Source organism: Microcaecilia unicolor, chromosome 10 (genome assembly GCF_901765095.1).
Source record: "Microcaecilia unicolor chromosome 10, aMicUni1.1, whole genome shotgun sequence".
Classification (NCBI taxonomy): domain Eukaryota; kingdom Metazoa; phylum Chordata; class Amphibia; order Gymnophiona; family Siphonopidae; genus Microcaecilia; species Microcaecilia unicolor.
In genome coordinates, this window is record NC_044040.1 from 73,875,809 (window position 1) to 73,896,450 (window position 20,642).

Sequence of the window (20,642 nt, forward strand, 5' to 3'; positions counted from 1 at the left end):
CACCACTTCTCCCTACTCACGCGATCTTCCCTGGTGGTCTAGTGACGTCGGGGCAGGAAAGAGCCCCCTCTTTCCTGCCCAGCGCGCTGCTCTCCATCCTCCTGTATGCATTGCTGCCTGACGGTCCTCGGCGAGATTCAAAATGGCCGCCGAGTATTGAAGTCTCGGCGGCCATTTTGAATCTCGCCGAGACCGTCAGGCTGCATACAGGAGGATGGAGAGCAGCGCGCTGGGCAGGAAAGAGGGGGCTCTTTCCTGCCCCGACGTCACTAGACCACCAGGGAAGATCGCGTGAGTAGAGAGAAGTGGTGACAGGGCCGGGGGGGAGGGGGAGGAGGTAACCCTGACGGCGATCCCGAACTCGGAGGGCGGGCGGCCTGCCAGCCAGCCAAATCTACCTTCGGACTATAAGACGCACCCCCTATTTTCCTCCCAAATTTGGGGGGAAAAAAGTGCATCTTATAGTCCGAAAAATACGGTATGTAGAGAGGTTCTCAACATTCATGGCTATTAACCTATAATCAAATATCCTATAAGAAGGCCAAATGCACAAAGAGAGGCAAACCAAAGCACAGAACATAAAACAGCAACAAAAAAACACCAAGGGCTTCCAGAACTGAGGATAGCTAACAAATCTTTATGTTCAGACCCAACACGGGCCATGTTTTGACATCTATGCCTGCATCAGGGATTGATATTGTACCTTTTTTAATAAAAAGCAAAAGGTATCCCACAAAACAAGATGGTCCAGATGCTCAGTTCAAAGGGTAATTTAAATGTGTCAGAAATCCGGTGTGTATCGGTGGCAGTATGCCATGCAATTCACATAGGGGCCCTTTTGCTAAGCTGTGGTAAAAAGGCCTTCACTAGTGGCAGGGGCTGTTTTTGCCATTCACTGAGGCCCTTTTTGCATTATTATTCCCCAGTTGTATCTGGGGACAGGCTGTACTGTGCCTAAACGAAGGTGCATTTGTAAGGTGGCTTGAACTGCTTGACATTTGGGTTGAAACTTGCATGGAGAGTCCAAGAAAAAATGTGCAATAGAATGAGAGACCTCTACTTTGTAACCCTGTTGTATTATTTCCAAAACACATTGGTCTGAAGTAATTTTGGTCCATGGGAGGGGGGAGAGGTAGGGTTTACACTCAAAAGGCTAATAGAGAAAGCCTTTGTCCTAGAAGCTCAACTGAAGCCCCAAGAAAAGTCCAGGGGCCAACCACAGGATAGGGGAGAGGTATGGGAGAGGGTGAGGGACCTGACACCATCAAGTTTACACCCAAAGGGCCAATATATAAAGGCTTTGCCCCATAAGCTCTAGTGAAATCTCAGAAAGGAAACAGGAGCCCACCACAGGAACCTAAGACAGTGCTGCACAGTGTGGTTTTACCAACTGCTGGAGATAGGTACTGAATGGAACCTAGTGCACAGCATCCATATAAGGCAAACTTCTAATTTACTCTCTATTTCCACCTGCTGGTAGATGGGCACAGCACACAAGTATGGATTAATCCTTTGGAGACGTAAAGGAAGTCTTTGATTAACTGAATGGTGTGTGCTCAGAAGCTGAACTAACTTATTGTGCTGGTGTACCATGATATATTGCATATTCTGGAATATCATGCCATATATTTTGTTCTGTAGATAGGGGGCTTCAGATATACTGTGACCTAGTTATCATATCCACTGTGAAAGTTGTTAAAGAATTTTACACATTTTCAGACTGTGAACATCCAAACATATGTCACTTCTAGGTGTAAAGAAGCAATATTACCAAACATCTTTGGATCAGAAAACTGCTACAGTCATTTTAAAACAAATATGTAAGAAGTTTCTGACCCAAACGTTCTCTATTATTTATCCTTTCCCTGTTAAAAACAGACCAGTAATGGTTATAATCACAACAGCAAAAACAATTATAATGCATAAGAGATACTTAGAAGTACAATGAAAATTAGATCTGTTTTAAAAAATCAGTACAGAGAAATGCTCCCAACACCCAACTATCCTGAACAAAAAAACAACAGACATCCACAACTCCTAAGGTGCAGAATTCATGCTACTGGGGCATAGTAGCTACAAGCAATCAGACCAATATTCAGACACCGAGGTCTGTGTTTGTTTGAAATACTGGCTGCAGCATTTAAATTGTCCACAGGAAGGGATACCGCGAAAACACCACAATTGATCCTGACCGCCCCTCTCCCATCCACCTCTAGGCTAGCTCTCCCTATGTAGGAAAACCAAGAAGCAATTATCTTCATTAAACCCTCTATTGGAAAATCCTGCTTATTATATTGCTAACATAGTACACCTCACACTTGTTAAGCATATCAACATATTTGTGAGAGACGTTGCTGAAGGGTTACAGGGAAACATTTGCCTTTTTGCGGATGACGCGAAGATAACCAAAAGAGTGGATATCCCAGAGGGAGTGGAAACGATGAGAAGAGATCACCAAAAATTAGACGAATGGTCAAAGGTCTAGCAGTTAAAATTTAATGCCAAGAAGTGCAGAGCGACGCATTTGGAGTGCAGAAATCCAAATAGGAGGAGAGAGATTGATAAGCACAGCTCGGGAGAGGGACCTTGGCATCATGGTGTTTGAGGATCTCAAGGTTTCAAATAAAATGCAACAAGGCAGTGGCCATGGCCAGAAGGATGCTAGGCTGCATAGAGATGGGTATAACCAGCAGAAGAAAGGAGGTGCTGATGCCACTGTTCAGGTCATTGGTGAGGCCCTACTTGGAGGAACCCAAATTATAGCTATGTAATGCAAGGTTCCACATTAGGAGTCAACGACCAGGAAAGGCATCTAGGTGTCATCGTTGATGATACGTTGAAACCCTCTGCTCAGTGTGCGGCGGCAGCTAAGAAAGAAAATAGAATGTTAGATACTATTAGGAAAGGAATGGAAAACAAAATTAGGATGTTATAATGTCTTTGTAAAGCTCCATGGTGTGACTTCATCTTGAATATTGTGTTCAATTCTGGTCACCGCATCTTAAAAAAGATATAGTGGAATTAGAAAAAGGTACAGAGAAAGGCAACGAAAATGATGAAAGGGATGGCTATGAGGAAAGGCTGAAGTGGCTAGGATTCTTCACCTTGGAGAAAAGACAGCTGAGGGGAGATATGATAGAAGTCTATAAAATAATGAGTGGAGTGGAGTGGAACGGGTAGACATGAATGGCTTGTTTATTCTTGCCAAAAATAGTAAGACTAGGGGTCACACAATGAAGCTACAAAGTAGTAAATTTAAAACGAATCAGAGAAAATATTTCTTCACTCAACGTGTAATTAAACTCTGGAATTCGTTGCCAGAGAATGTGGTAAAGGCAGTTAGCTTAGCGGAGTTTAAAAAAGGTTTGGACGGCTTCCTAAAGGAAAAGTCCATAGACCGTTATTAAATGGACTTGGGGAAAATCCACTGCTTATTTCTGGGATAAGCAGCATAAAATGTATTGAACGTTTTGGGGGGATCTTGCTAGGTATTTGTAGACAGGCAATGGGACTTAATGCAGGCCATGTTATGGCTTTAAAGCCTTTATCAGGGATCCTAGTTGAATTGTCTAATTGTCTAGTTGAATTGTCGCCAGCAAAGGCTTTAAGCAATGTGGTCAGCATGTGATGTAAAAGGGACAGTAGCTAAAGGGCTGTTATTGTTTTTGAAAACAAACTAATACTGATACCGTTTCCTAGAAAGTAAGGTATTATAGAGTTAAAATTGGCTGAAGCATAAGTTCCAAACAGATATATATTTATATTTGTTACATTTGTACCCCACGCTTTCCCACTCATGGCAGGCTCAATGCGGCTTACGTATTGTATACAGGTACTTATTTTATACCTGGGGCAATGGAGGGTTAAGTGACTTGCCCAGAGTTAAAAGGAGCTGCCTGTGCCTGAAGTGGGAATTGAACTCAGTTCCTCAGGACCAAAGTTCACCACCCTAACGACTAGGCCACTCCTCCACTCCAATGATACATTTCTGCCCTGTGCTCATGCTCTTATCCGTAGTTGTGGTTATTTGGAATTTCAGGAATCTTCTCTCTGGCAAAGATGCATCCTGATATCATAGAGCTCCCCTACCTTTTGAACAGATAAGATTGTCAACTGCCTATTTACTGAAAAAGTTGCAGTTTACATACTGAAATAAGTGGTTGGATTTATTTTCCCAATCTAACTGAAAAGAAATGATACATAAGAGGTTGAGAATGTCTTCTGCAGCAGTCTTAAAATTTTTAGCAGAACAGGACCAAATCTGGCATGGGGTAAAACTGGTGACCCCCCCCCCCCCCCACCAAGAGTTTAAAAAAAAAAATGGGTCCGATCAGACTAGCCCTTGGAGATTACTAAAGTATTCCCCCCCCCCCCCCCAAGTTGCCCAAGTATTACTATGGGAGAAGCAGTTCCACCTTCCTTAGGGAATTGCTCCATTCAAACTGCCTCTCTCCTCTTCCAGTCACAGACATCATACAGAGATGCACAAACATAGTATGCACACCAGCACTTCCTGAAGTGAACCTGTCCTGAGGATCCTACAGCCAGTTGGGTGTTCAGCGCTGTGTGCATCTGGTAGCGCTATACAAATGCTATTAGTAGTAGTAGTAAATTTAAAACAAATTGGATAAAATATCCATCAGGAAATTATGTCAGCGAGGGTAGGACCCAATTGATGGAAGCCTGTGGGGCCGGCGCAGGCAGCAATAATGAATCACTACAGGTGCCAGGGACGCCTGAAAGGTATACCGGGGAGGGACGGGGTTCAGCGACTGGGTCTGGCTACACCACTGTTCTTCCACATCTTGACCTGAACATGTGAATTCTCCTCTCCACATACTAGATAACATCTGCATCAGAATAAACACATTTTATGTCCGGTAACTCGATGAATAAAGGATTTTGCCTCTGAAGTGACTACTGTAACGCACTGTATGCTGGCTGCAAAGAACAGACCATCAAAATACTCCAAACAGCCCAGAATACCGCCGCCAGACTCATAGTTGGAAAAACTAAATATGAAAGTGCTAAACCCCTTAGAGAGAAACTTCTCTGGCTCCCACTCAAGGAATGCATTGCGTTCAAGGTCTGCACGATTGTACACAAAATCATTCATGCAGACGCCCCAATCTACATGCTAAACCTTGTGGACTTGCCTCCCAGAAATGCTAAAAGGTCATCGCGCAAATTTCTCAATTTGCACTTCCCTAGCTGTAAAGGACTGAAATACAAGCTGATACACGCCACCACCTTTTCCTACATGAGCACGCAGTTGTGGAATGTATTACCTACAGCCCTGAAAGCAATTGATGAAATAACTAACTTCCGCAAATCTTTGAAGACATATCTCTTCAACAAAGCCTACAAAGAGAACCCATAACCTTACACAACTAGCTCACCAATCCACCCAATCATTAAAGTCCACCTTCTATCCTGCCTAACACCTTCCCTCTCTCCTCCCTTACTCAATCTTTGTACATCACCAATTGTATCTGATATCATGGAATGATTATGTCATAACCAAACTCTGTAAGCCACATTGAGCCTGCAAATAGGTGGGAAAATGTGGGATACAAATGTAATAAATAATAATAATAATATTTTCCGCATTTAAAGTGGACTGTAGGTATACATCTATTATGTGAAGCAGAGCTAAAGGAACCAAACTGTCCCTCAGATTTCTCCCCACATAAAGGCAATAATAAAAGTTTTTTGTAAGGCTTCTTTAAGCTGTACATGTAGGATCAGTCCAAGGATATCAGATGACCTGGGCCAGTGCTGGTCTAATTTCTTGCAGCCTGCGACCCTGTGTCCATGGCAAGCCCACAGCAATGCCTGTGATCACATTGAGGGGCACACCTATGTAATACCTGCTCAGGTCACAGCCCCAAATGTGGCATGCACAACCCCATATGGGGTCGCAACCCCCAGTTTGTGAAATGCTGCCCTAGGTGAACATTCAGCCATGCATTCCCCCTCCCCAAAAGATGGCTAGTATCTAACTTCCCCCTCCCTATCCCACAAGGTAGCTAGCATCTTTCCTCCCCTTAAGCTCTCGCCCCAGTTGGCCAGAACCTCATCTTCCCTTCCTCTCCTACCTCTATCCTGTTTTCAGTATATCCCCCTTCTCTCCCTGCTTTAGGGCCTGCCACTCCATCCTCCTACTTCCTTCTGTGCTGGCTTTAAGCTTTAAAAAGACTGAGTGCTGTGCAGGCCTTGTAAATATAGGCCCAGCAGAAGCACTGCTGTGTCTCACTCTCCTTCGACAGGAAATCTGTCGAAGTGGGGGTTGCTAAAAGGCAATGCTTGAGTGTGAGTCCATATTTATAAGGTCTGTGTAGTGCTCAATCTTCAACTCAGCAAAAGCACAAATGAGTCCAAAGGCAGGTTGTGGCTTGAGTTATTCACTTTTATAGCAGGTCTGAGACATTTTCATTTCCGCCACAAAATATCTCCCCTGCTATATGATATTGCTTTCAAACATCCATCTCATAACACTGTCCATGACTCTCCCCCAAAACATCTTCTTGGGCACACACAGACCATGTAGACATTTTCAAAATGTCACTTTAATTTTTTTTTGTTACATTTGTACCCCGCGCTTTCCCACTCATGGCAGGATTTGTACATTTTCACCAGAAAAATGCCAGGCTCACATGCTAATTTTTTGGTAATAGCCGTGCTCTAATGGCAGCAACGGCAATATTTGTTTTTGTATCGGAGTTGTTCTTCTAATTATCAGACAGATTGTTCTGTTGTACATCCAGTGTATTGTAGCACTATTGCACCAGTACAACAATATAATAAAGTGCTTGTATGTGACCCCTGAGGCAGGCAGCTTGTTCACGGAAACACTGACCTATGTTGGGTCTTTATTGGTGCTACAATAAAGTGCTTTCTGCAATTCCCAGCCTATGAGTCGTGTGTCATCCTCTACTTTTCTGCTGTTGTTCTTGGCTTACAGTAGAGGAACTTCCTGATGTTTCTTCTTGGAACATTAGCACATGGCCATTAATTTGGAAAATCGACCATTTTTTGGCAGCAGTAAAAATGGCCTTAGTACGGAGGAAAGACCTGTGTAAGGGTGCGCTAAGGCCACTATTTACCACAGCTTTGTAAAAGGATCCCCGTGTAAATACCATAACATGACTTGCAACAATACAGCACAAGTTGCATTAAGGCCCAGAAATCATGGTAAAATAACTCCAGCTTTTAGTTGGTGTTATTGTACTGCCTAGAAGCAATGGACCACAAAGCTGCAGTCTGATGCTCCCAGGCCAGCAAAGCAGGCGTCCTTCGACTTATGCCCCACTCTTCCAAAGGCCTTAGTCTCCCCCCCAGCTTTAAACTCCCCACCCCAAGCCTCAAACTCTGCCCCCCGACATGGCCAATGCCCCCCTCTCCCCCCACCCCCAAAGGGACCTAGACCCCCCCAAAGGGCCTACCATATGAAACACTAGTGGTCCATGGGCTATGCAGACAGCAGTGGTGCCTGGTCACTCTTGTCCAGTCTGGCTGTCTTCAAAATGACATGACTACTTCTAGGGGCGCCAGTTTGAGGGTGGCTCCAGACTGGGCAGGAGCAACTAGTCATGTTGGTCTTTACGAAAGAGTCTTTCCTGGTAAGTACTTTCTGATTTCAAGAGTCTGATCATGATACTCTCCAGTGGGAAATCTAAGTGTTTCAAATGCAGGTAGTTTGTAATTGTTGCAGATGATTCTGAGAATCACCATGCCAGTTTACACTGAGCCAATTCATCCATGGCCAGTGCAAGGGTATTAGGCACCCCCCTTCCCCATTAGCTTTCAGGCCTTTGGGTCCCCCAACTATCATAATGACCCCACCACCCCTCCCAGAATGGTAGTTTATTTACAGCCTACTAAAGCCAATGTATTTTATAGGTACAAAATTAGATTGTGAGCCCTCCAGGGACAGACAAATCCCCAGTGTACCTGAATGTAACTCACCTTGATCTACTACTGAAAAAGATGTGAGCAAATCCAAAATAAATAGCGGATTACAATTTAAGATACCAGATCAAGAATCTAGGATATTACAACATAATTCAAAAGAAACAAATTAAAATACAATTACATCATTCTAAGAAAAAAATAATTTAACTACCTACACTATTAAGTATATGTCATAGCATTATTGATAGTAAAGCAATGTAACACATTACTTCTTTATGACATAATTACAAAACAATGATCTGGGTAAATGTGCAATTTAAAAATTGCTTACTCTCCCTGCTGGTAAAAGTACCTCTTATTATTTCTTTGATTTTGTGAAATTGTCAGAACGTATTGCATTGCTTTGACTGCAGCTCTCTGGGGTGCCCCAGAAGCTGCTGCCTTAGGTGACTGCCTAGTTCTGTCTCTTGGTTTGGCCAGCCCTGAATTTACCCCATCTGTAAGTGAACAGACAGACCTATCACCCCATCCACATATTATATAGATAAAAATTGATTTTTTTGAAATTTATTTCAGTTCAGGTTAATATTTTTTAAGCTGTCACATGAACATGAAGCGTGTGTGTTGTGTGTGCATCAAGTCTTTCCAAACCACCCTACAGCAATGGCATAGCCCCATGTCCACCCCAAACTGAGGTAACCTTTTTAAGGCTGGTGGGGATCCCCAAGCCTTCATGGCTGAAGAGGGCCTCTACTGGAAGCTGGAACAATCCTGTACTCTACAGAAAAAAAAAATGCAGAGGAAACACAGTGGGAATGACCAAACAGGTGAACCAGAAATTCAAAGGATGTCCTTTATTGAGCAGTGATGCACAGTTCACATAGGTTCAGGAAAATCAGTTGTAGACAGGCAACGGGACTCAATGCAGGCCATGTTATGGCTTCAAAGCCTTTATCAGTAATCCTAATTGAATTGTCTTATATGTTTGCAAAGGTGTGAAATAATTTCACCGAGTTATTACTATAGGAGTACAAACTGAAGTCATTAGCACAGAGAAACATCTTTCTGGAGTAATATGGGTGGTGGTGTTGCGGTGGTACATAGAGAACACTGTGGGCTGCAGAGTATAGGATTGTTCTAGTTCCTAGAAGAGGCCCTCTTCAGTAGGCAGGTCTTGGGGATCCCTGTCAGCTCAGGTATTTATTGAGTTGGGGGATGTGGGAAAAACTCAAGCCCATCCAAAATACCACGTTTGGGCTCACAGCTAATTGGGTTTTCAGGATATTCACAATGACTATGTATGAGCTAAATTTGCATGCATTGTGAATCCATTATTGTCCTGAAAACCCAACTGGCTGTAGGATCCTTAGGACAGGTTCACTTCAGGAAGTGCTGGTGTGCATACTAGGTTTGTGCATCTCTGTATGATGTCTGTGACTGGAAGAGGAGAGAGGCAGTTTGAATGGAGCAATTCCCTAAGGAAGGTGGAACTGCTTCTCCCATAGTAATACTTGGGCAACTTAGGGGATGGAGGGTTTTCAAACCAGTACCAAACTCTGGAATGGCAGCAGCAACTGCTCCTCCGTCTGCCGGCGCTCCGACCTCGGCGCCAGGAGCAGAGCCCCGGTGGACAGGGAGCCCGTGTGCGAAGCCGTCGGGCTCTTCCTCATGCTTCTCCTGGATCTGCTGGCGATCGTGAGCAACGTGGCCATCACCGCGGTGATCGTGAAGACCCCTCGGCTTAGGAAGTTTGTCTTCGTGGTGCATCTGTGCATTATCAACACTTTAACTGCTCTATCATGCCCCTGGGGTTGGTGTCCAGCTCTGCGGTCTTCCGCAAGCCAGGTGGAAGTCGGGGATGCCTTCTGTCGGCTCTACGTCTCCCTGGGAGTTTATTTCAGCTGCGCCTCCAGTCTCACTATTTCTGCGATCACCATAGAACTCTATTATTATATTGTGCATCCTTTGCGCTACGAAGTCAAGATGACCCTTGGCTTGGCTTTGTCAATCTTGCTTTTCTTATGGATCCAAACTGGCTTGATAGCCATGGTCCCCTTGTTTGGTTGGTCACCACCAGGAAATGACTCTAACAATGCTAGTTGTATAAATGCCCCTCACTGCTCTTTGCAGAAACACGTAGAGGATTATAATGAGGTTTTTGTGCTTTTCTTCACCTTGCTCTCTTTTGTTTTACCTCTCCTCATTATACTGACTGTATACTTTAGTGTGTTCAAAAGTAGCTCGTATTGCAGCTCTTCAGCATGGTCCATTGCCCTCCTGGGCAGCAACTCATTGCCATAGATTCGACTGTATGGGCAGTCAGGCCACTATTGTAGCAGCTGCAAATAGATCGCAGAGATAGGGTGATAGGGAAGAAGCTGGAAACTACAGGCTGGTAAGCCTCACTTCGTTTATTGGAAAAGTAATGGAAGCGATGCTGAAGGAAAGGATAGTGAATTTCCTGGAAGTCAATAAGTTGCAAGATCTGAGACAACATGGTTTTACCAGAGGGAAATCGTGCCAAACAAATCTCATTGAATTCTTTGATTGGTTAACTGGAGAATTGAATCATCGACATGCTATAGAAATAATCTACTTAGATTTTAGCAAAGCTTTTGACACGGTTCCCCACAGGAGGCTTTTAAATAAACTCGATGGGCTGAAGATAAGTCCCGAAGTGGTGAACTGGATTAGAAACTGGTTGATGGACAGACGACAGAGGGTGGTGGTAAATGGAGTTCGCTCGGAGGAGGGAAAGGTGAGTAGTGGAGTGCCTCAGGGATCGGTGCTGGGGCCGATTCTGTTCAATATATTTGTGAGTGACATTGCCGAAGGGTTAGAAGGTAAAGTTTGCCTATTTGCAGATGATACTAAGATTTGTAACAGAGTGGACACCTGGGAGGGAGTGGAAAACATGAAAAAGGATCTGCGGAAGCTAGAAGAATGGTCTAAGGTTTGGCAATTAAAATTCAATAAATCACAAAAAATCAGGAAGAACAAATCCACAAACCAAGTTAAACCTTAAACTCACTATATTAAACTTGGGTTCAAAATAATTTATCTTTTTTTATTTTTATGTATGCACTTTAAAAAAATACTATAAAGTGTTTTAAATTATTTTAAATGTGCTCAGACCATACCGTTTACACCCATTATATCCCCAAGAGGAATATGTGGTGGTGTCACAATGGAACCATCATTGCACATATGATGTTCCACCTCCTAATATTTGTGTATGTACATACAGCTGAGCCCAAGTAGATCTTAATCACCGGTATATGCATATATTTATAATACATATGTATAGGTCATAAACTACTCACATTAAATATTGCTAGACTTGAGCTCAAACCTCCACCCATAAATTATGGTGCTTTCCTTATTACCATCTAATACATGGATAAAGCGAATGCTACATACCTGTAGAAGGTATTCTCCGAGGACAGCAGGCTGATTGTTCTCACTGATGGGTGACGTCCACGGCAGCCCCTCCAATCGGAAACTTCACTAGCAAAGTCCTTTGCTAGCCCTCGCGCGCCCGCGCGCACCGCGCATGCGCGGCCGTCTTCCCGCCCGAAACCGGCTCGAGCCGGCCAGTCCAGTATGTAGCAAGACAATACACTTCAAGGGAAGACACAACTCCAAAGGGGAGGCGGGCGGGTTTGTGAGAACAATCAGCCTGCTGTCCTCGGAGAATACCTTCTACAGGTATGTAGCATTCGCTTTCTCCGAGGACAAGCAGGCTGCTTGTTCTCACTGATGGGGTATCCCTAGCCCCCAGGCTCACTCAAAACAACAACATGGTCAATTGGGCCTCGCAACGGCGAGGACATAACTGAGATTGACCTAAAAAATTTACCAACTAACTGAGAGTGTAGCCTGGAACAGAACAAACAGGGCCCTCGGGGGGTGGAGTTGGATCCTAAAGCCCAAACAGGTTCTGAAGAACTGACTGCCCGAACCGACTGTCACGTCGGGTATCCTGCTGCAGGCAGTAATGAGATGTGAATGTGTGGACAGATGACCACGTCGCAGCTTTGCAAATTTCCTCCATGGTGGCTGACTTCAAGTGGGCTACCGACGCTGCCATGGCTCTAACATTATGAGCCGTGACATGACCCTCAAGAGCCAGCCCAGCCTGGGCGTAAGTGAAGGAAATGCAATCTGCTAGCCAATTGGATATGGTGCGTTTCCCTACAGCCACTCCCCTCTTGTTGGGATCAAAAGAAACAAACAATTGGGCGGACTGTCTGTGGGGCTGTGTCCGCTCCAGATAGAAGGCCAATGCTCTCTTGCAGTCCAATGTGTGCAGCTGACGTTCAGCAGGGCAGGAATGAGGACGGGGAAAGAATGTTGGCAAGACAATTGACTGGTTCAGATGGAACTCCGACACAACCTTTGGCAGAAACTTAGGGTGAGTGCGGAGGACTACTCTGTTGTGATGAAATTTGGTGTAAGGGGCCTGGGCTACCAGGGCCTGAAGCTCACTGACTCTACGAGCCGAGGTAACTGCCACCAAGAAAATGACCTTCCAGGTCAAGTACTTCGGATGGCAGGAATTCAGTGGCTCGAAAGGAGGTTTCATCAGCTGGGTGAGAACGACATTGAGATCCCATGACACTGTAGGAGGCTTGACAGGGGGCTTTGACAAAAGCAAACCTCTCATGAAGCGAACAACTAAAGGCTGTCCTGAGATCGGCTTACCTTCCACTTGGTAATGGTATGCACTGATTGCACTAAGGTGAACCCTTACGGAGTTGGTCTTCAGACCAGACTCAGACAAGTGGAGAAGGTATTCAAGCAGGGTCTGTGTAGGACAAGAGCGAGGATCTAGGGCCTTGCTGTCACACCAGACGGCAAACCTCCTCCAATGAAAGAAGTAACTTCTCTTAGTGGAGTCTTTCCTGGAAGCAAGCAAGATGCGGGAGACACCCTCTGGCAGACCCAAAGAGGCAAAGTCTACGCCCTCAACATCCAGGCCGTGAGAGCCAGGGACTGGAGGTTGGGATGCAGAAGAGCCCCTTCGTCCTGCGTGATGAGGGTCGGAAAACACTCCAATCTCCACGGTTCTTCGGAGGATAACTCCAGAAGAAGAGGGAACCAGATCTGACGCGGCCAAAAGGGAGCAATCAGAATCATGGTGCCTCGGTCTTGCTTGAGTTTCAACAAAGTCTTCCCCACCAGAGGAATGGGAGGATAAGCATACAGCAGACCTTCCCCCCAATCCAGGAGGAAGGCATCCGACGCCAGTCTGCCGTGGGCCTGAAGCCTGGAACAGAACTGAGGGACCTTGTGGTTCACTTGAGATGCGAAGAGATCCACCAGGGGGGTGCCCCACGCCTGGAAGATCTGTCGCACCACACGGGAATTGAGCGACCACTCGTGAGGTTGCATAATCCTGCTCAACCTGTCGGCCAGACTGTTGTTTACGCCTGCCAGATATGTGGCTTGGAGCACCATGCCTTGACGGCGAGCCCAGAGCCACATGCTGACGGCTTCCTGACACAGGGGGCGAGATCCGGTGCCCCCCTGCTTGTTGACATAGTACATGGCAACCTGATTGTCTGTCTGAATTTGGATAATTTGGTGGGACAGCCGATCTCTGAAAGCCTTCAGAGCGTTCCAGATCGCTCGCAACTCCAGAAGATTGATCTGTAGATCGCTTTCTTGGAGGGACCACCTTCCTTGGGTGTGAAGCCCATCGACATGAGCTCCCCATCCCAGGAGAGACGCATCCGTGGTCAGCACTTTTTGAGGCTGAGGAATTTGGAAGGGACGTCCCAGAGTCAAATTGGAGCAAATCGTCCACCAATACAGGGATTCGAGAAAAATCGTGGACAGGTGGATCACGTCCTCTAGACCCCCGGCGGCCTGATACCACTGGGAGGCTAGGGTCCATTGAGCAGATCTCATGTGAAGGCGGGCCATGGGAGTCACATGAACTGTGGAGGCCATGTGGCCCAGCAATCTCAACATCTGCCGAGCTGTGATCTGCTGGGACGCTCGCACCCGCGAGACGAGGGACAACAAGTTGTTGGCCCTCGCCTCTGGGAGATAGGCGCGAGCCGTCCGAGAATCCAGCAGGGCTCCGATGAATTCGAGTTTCTGCACTGGGAGAAGATGGGACTTTGGGTAATTTATCACAAACCCCAGTAGCTCCAGGAGGCGAATAGTCATCTGCATGGACTGCAGGGCTCCTGCCTCGGATGTGTTCTTCACCAGCCAATCGTCGAGATATGGGAACACGTGCACCCCCAGCCTGCGAAGCGCCGCTGCTACCACAGCTAGGCACTTTGTGAACACCCTGGGCGCAGAGGCGAGCCCAAAGGGTAGCACACAGTACTGGAAGTGGCGTGCGCCCAGCTGAAATCGCAGATACTGTCTGTGAGCTGGCAGTATCGGGATGTGTGTGTAGGCATCCTTCAAGTCCAGAGAGCATAGCCAATCGTTTTGCTGAATCATGGGGAGAAGGGTGCCCAGGGAAAGCATCCTGAACTTTTCTTTTACGAGATATTTGTTCAGGGCCCTTAGGTCTAGGATGGGACGCATCCCCCCTGTTTTCTTTTCCACAAGGAAGTACCTGGAATAGAACCCCAGCCCTTCTTGCCCGGATGGCACGGGCTCGACCGCATTGGCGCTGAGAAGGGCGGAGAGTTCCTCTGCAAGTACCTGCTTGTGCTGGAAGCTGTAGGACTGAGCTCCCGGTGGACAATTTGGAGGTTGAGAGGCCAAATTGAGGGTGTATCCTTGCCGGACTATTTGGAGAACCCACTGATCGGAGGTTATAAGAGGCCACCTTTGGTGAAAAGCTTTCAACCTCCCTCCGACAGGCAGGTCGCCCGGCACTGACACTTGGATGTCGGCTATGCTCTGCTGGAGCCAGTCAAAAGCTCGCCCCTTGCTTTTGCTGGGGAGCCGCGGGGCCTTGCTGATTCGCACGCTGCTGACGAGAGCGAGCGCGCTGGGGCTTAGCCTGGGCCGCAGGCTGTCGGGAAGGAGGATTGTACCTACGCTTGCCAGAAGTATAGGGAACAGTCTTCCTTCCCCCGAAAAATCGTCTACCTGTAGAGGTAGAAGCTGAAGGCTGCCGGCGGGCGAACTTGTCGAATGCGGTGTCCCGCTGGTGGAGAGACTCTACCACCTGCTCGACTTTTTCGCCAAAAATGTTATCCGCACGGCAAGGCAAGTCCGTAATCCGCTGCTGGACTCTATTCTCCAGGTCGGCGGCACGCAGCCATGAGAGCCTGCGCATCACCACACCTTGAGCAGCGGCCCTGGACGCAACATCAAAAGTGTCATAAACTCCTCTGGCCAGGAATTTTCTGCACGCCTTCAGCTGCCTGACCACCTCCTGAAAAGGCTTGGCTTGCTCAGGGGGAAGAGCATCAACCAAGCCCGCCAACTGCCGCACATTATTCCGCATGTGTATGCTCGTGTAGAGCTGGTAAGACTGGATCTTGGACACGAGCATAGAGGAATGGTAGGCCTTCCTCCCAAAGGAGTCTAAGGTTCTAGCGTCCTTGCCCGGGGGCGCCGAAGCATGTTCCCTAGAACTCTTAGCCTTCTTTAGGGCCAAATCCACAACTCCAGAGTCATGAGGCAACTGAGTGCGCATCAGCTCTGGGTCCCCATGGATCCGGTACTGGGACTCGATCTTCTTGGGAATGTGGGGATTAGTTAATGGTTTGGTCCAGTTCGCAAGCAATGTCTTCTTCAGGACATGGTGCAAGGGAACAGTGGACGCTTCCTTAGGTGGAGAAGGATAGTCCAGGAGCTCAAACATTTCAGCCCTGGGCTCGTCCTCCACAACCACCGGGAAGGGGATGGCCGTAGACATCTCCCGGACAAAGGAGGCAAAAGACAGACTCTCGGGAGGAGAAAGCTGTCTCTCAGGAGAGGGAGTGGGATCAGACGGAAGACCCCCAGACTCCTCGTCAGAGAAATATCTGGGATCTTCCTCTTCCTCCCACGAGGCCTCACCCTCGGTGTCAGACACAAGTTCACGGACCTGTGTCTGCAACCTCGCCCTGCTCGACTCCGTGGAACCCTGTCCACGATGGGGGCGTCGAGAGGTAGACTCCCTCGCCCGCATCGGCGAAGCTCCCTCCGCCGACGTAGTCGGGGAGCCTTCCTGGGAGGCTACCGCACTGTCGCACGTCGGGGACCTCAACCTGGGCGATGGGCCAGCCGGCGCCACGCTCGACGGTACCGGTGGCGCAAGCACCGCCGGTACCGGAGGGGTAGGGCGCAACAGCTCTCCCAGAATCTCTGGGAGAACGGCCCGGAGGCTCTCGTTTAGAGCGGCTGCAGAGAAAGGCTGAGAGGTCGATGCAGGCGTCGACGTCAGTACCTGTTCCGGGCGTGGAGGCTGTTCCGGGCTGTCCAGAGCGGAGCGCATCGACACCTCCTGAACAGAGGGTGAGCGGTCCTCTCGGTGCCGATGCCTGCTGGGTGCCGAATCCCTCGGCGACCCAGAGCTCTCGGTGCCGACACGGGGAGGAGACCGGTGTCGATGCTTCTTCGATTTCTTCCGAAGCATGTCACCGGAGCTCCCCGGCACCGACGAGGAGGACGTCGAATCCACCCGTCGCTTCCTCGGGGCCGAGACTGAAGAAGGTCGATCTCAGGGGGGCTGTACCGCAGGAGCCCTCAGGGTAGGCGGAGACCCACCCGAGGGCTCACCGCCACCAGCAGGGGAATGGACAGCCCTCACCTGCACTCCACCCGATGCACCACCGTCCGACGACATCAGCAGACGAGGTCCTGGTACCACCGACGTCGATGCAGCTATCCGATGTCTCGGCGCCGATGCAGAGGCCCGATGCCTCGATGCACTCGATGCAGGGGCGGCCGAGGAAGATGGTCTGGACGCTGACGACGTCGATGCACTCGAAGATCCCGGTGCCGATGCCGACGAAGAGCCCGAGAACAACACGTTCCACTGGGCTAGTCTCTCTACCTGAGTCCGCCTTTGAAGCAGGGAACACAGACTGCAGTTCTGAGGGCGGTGCTCGGCCCCCAGACACTGAAGACACGACGAGTGTCGATCAGTGAGCGAGATAACCCGGGCGCACTGGGTGCACTTCTTGAAGCCGCTGGAAGGCTTCGATGTCATGGGCGGAAAAATCACGCCGGCGAAATCAAAAGCCGAAATGGCGAAATTCGAAGCACCAAATTTAGAGGGAGAAAAAATCTCGACCGAGGCCGAAAAAAGGCCTACCCCGACGACGAAAGAAAACTTACCGGGGCAAAAAAGCTGGAAGTACGGGGAGGATTTACACGAAACCCGGCGGGGGGTTTCCGGAGCACTTCCCGACTAGGACAAAGCTTTCCCGAAGGAAAAAAACACGTTCAAACAAATTGGACGCGCGAGGTCGACTTTCAGGGGGCTCGACACGGCGAAAACACGACCGTACCGAGTGCGGACAAAAGAAGACTGGCCGGCTCGAGCCGGTTTCGGGCGGGAAGACGGCCGCGCATGCGCGGTGCGCGCGGGCGCGCGAGGGCTAGCAAAGGACTTTGCTAGTGAAGTTTCCGATTGGAGGGGCTGCCGTGGACGTCACCCATCAGTGAGAACAAGCAGCCTGCTTGTCCTCGGAGAATAAAACATACAATTCAACATTTGTTTGAACCTAAAGGAGGTAAATGTTAATTCATGACACCCTGATCTCACTTCCCCCACATATCTTACACAAACCAACCCACAATGCGATATACACCCATATTCACATAATTATTTCACTTCCCTTGGGGTATATTGTGCTCGTGCTTGTGCTTCATTAAAATCACATATCATTCATCCATTCCAATCTTGCCATCAAAATAACTGCTCCCTTTAACTCTGGCCGAGTTTCAAAAGTCTTCATCAGAAAGGGAAACTAAAAATAGGAAAACACCCTTTTACAAACATACCACACTTACAGGGTGAAGTATACACTCACAATGCTTCAAACAAACTCACTGTATTAGAACAAAATAACTCACAATACTAATCTTTTAAACCAATTTGCAGGCATCATAAATCCCCGGGTAGGATCGCCTCTGGAACCCTTCCTCACTCCAGGGAGAGCGTCTGACGTCACGCTCCCGTGCTCCTTAAGTACCTGAATTAGTGCAGCTCTGACCTTAGCATTTACCAGCTGAAAACAACTTCCCTTAAAGTGACAGCAACTTTCTTAAAAATTTCTTAAACCCTCCCGAGCCTTCAGCCCTTAAACATAAGTATCAAAGCTCAGAAACAATTGTAAAACCACAGGGGGTCAAATTAACACCAGTCAAATTCCACCACCACATATTCCTCTTGGGGATATAATGGGTGTAAACGGTATGGTCTGAGCACATTTAAAATAATTTAAAACACTTTATAGTATTTTTTTAAAGTGCATACATAAAAATAAAAAAAGATAAATTATTTTGAACCCAAGTTTAATATAGTGAGTGAATTAAAATTCAATGCCAAGAAATGCAAAGTGATGCACTTAGGGAGTAGAAACCCACGAGAGACTTATGTGTTAGGCGGTGAGAGTCTGATATGTACTGAGGGGGAGAGGGATCTTGGGGTGATAGTATCCGAGGATCTGAAGGCGACAAAACAGTGTGACAAGGCGGTGGCCGTAGGAAGAAGGTTGCTAGGCTGTATAGAGAGAGGTGTGACCAGCAGAAGAAAGGAAGTGTTGATGCCCCTGTACAAGTCATTGGTGAGGCCCACCTGGAGTATTGTGTTCAGTTTTGGAGGCCGTACCTTGCTAAGGATGTAAAAAAAATTGAAGCGGTGCAAAGAAAAGCTACGAGATTGGTATGGGATTTGCGTTCCAAGACGTATGAGGAGAGACTTGCTGACCTGAACATGTATACCCTGTTAGAAAGGAGGAACAGGGGTGATATGATACAGATGTTCAAATATTTGAAAGGTATTAATCTGCAAACGAATCTTTTCCAGAGATGGGAAGGCGGTAGAATGAGAGGACATGAAATGAGATTGAAGGGGGGCAGACTCAAAAAAGATGTCAGGAAGTATTTTTTCACAGAGAGAGTGGTGGATGCTTGGAATGCCCTCCCGCGGGAGGTGGTGGAGATGAAAACGGTAACGGAATTCAAACATGCATGGGTTATACATAAAGGAATTGTTACGTCTGTGCTCACCTCGCCCTCTGGTGGCCAGAACCAGTGGCTGCTGTGGACTGTCACCCGTTCCAGATTTCAGCCCAGTCCAGTCCGGATCTTCCAGGCTGCCAGGTTTGCTTGTGCTGTTTGAGCCTGCACAGCACCCGTAGCTGCCTGGTGATTGCAGCAGCTGAGTTCCAACTGCTTCTGGGCTTATCAGCCATCTTGGAACATTTCTGCATTGCGTCTAAGGTCCCAGGTATGTTGGTGCTTGTTGCACTCCTGCCTTGTTTGGTTTCTTGCCTGATTCTGCTGTCTGCCCAGACTCTGCATGTTTCCTGGGTTATGCTACTGATTTGCTGCCAGCCCGGTAGCTCTGCTTGTTTCCTGGTTTATGCTACTGATTTGCTGCCTGCCCTGAATCCTGTGTGTATCCTGGTTTATGCTACTGTCTGCTGCCTGCCTTGACCCAGCTTGAACCCTGGCTTATTCTACTGTCAAGAGTTTTGCCTTGCCTCTGGTGTGGGGTGGTTTTGCCTGCCACTGCTGCTCCTCGGCAGTGGCCCAAGGGCTCACAAACCCAGTTTCTAGCTTTGAAAACATGACAGGAATCCTGTGCAGAAGGAATGGATCCTCAGGAGCTTAGCCGAAATTGGGTTGCGGAGCCGGTGAGGGGAAGAGGCGGTGGTTGGGAGGCGAGGATAGTGGTGGGCAGACTTATACGGTCTGTGCCAGAGCAGTGGTGGGAGGCGGGACTGGTGGTTGGGAGGCGGGGAATAGTGCTGGGCAGACTTATACGGTCTGTGCCAGAGCCGTCGGTGGGAGGCGGGGCTGGTGGTTGGGAGGAGGGGATAGTGCTGGGCAGACTTATACGGTCTGTGCCCTGAAAAAGACAGGTACAAATCAAGGTAAGGTATACACATATGAGTTTATCTTGTTGGGCTGACTGGATGGACCGTGCAGGTCTTTTTCTGCCGTCATCTACTATGTTACTATGTATGTTATCTCCTGCAAGAGTCTTTGGAAGAGTGAAAGCTGCTTTCACTCTCATGTTAATTAGAGGACAGTTCCTCTTTTGTTGGTTACCTTACGTCGCCTACCATCTGCATGCTGCCATAGTTAATAAATCTACAGCAAGATTGGGAGAGCACCATAACTTGGTTCTCCTATACATCATTTACTGTCAATCCTTTATTTTATGGGTGTTTGAATAGGCAGATCAGAGAACTAATCCGTCTTACAAAATGTTTTTTTAAAACAATCGCTGGATGAACAACTGGGCCTCTCCAGCCATGAAGGGTCAATGGAGGAGAGTTTTTCTTCAGTTTCTCCAAAGGACAAATTGCACAACTGACAAGCGGGCTAGTTTTGCTTTATCCTCTAGTCCAAGGATACTGCCAAACCAAAATGCTTTACATTTCCGAATTCCAGGACAGATTCCAGAGGAGACTCCTGAGCTTTTGGAACAAGGAGTGGAGGAGTGACCTAGTGGTTAGAGCAACGGTCTTGAAATCCAGAGCTGGCCAGTTCAAATCCCACTGCTGCTCCTTATGATCTTGGGCAAGTCACTTAACCCTCCATTGCCTCAGGTACAAACTTAGATTGTGAGCCCTCCTGGGACAGAG

The 20,642-nt window shown here is 47.8% G+C and overlaps 1 pseudogene; it reads left to right on the plus strand.

Moving 5' to 3' along the window:
• Window positions 1–9,441: 9,441 nt before the first annotated feature.
• Window positions 9,442–20,501, plus strand: LOC115478308 (annotated as a pseudogene).
• The last annotated feature ends 141 nt before the right edge of the window (window positions 20,502–20,642 follow it).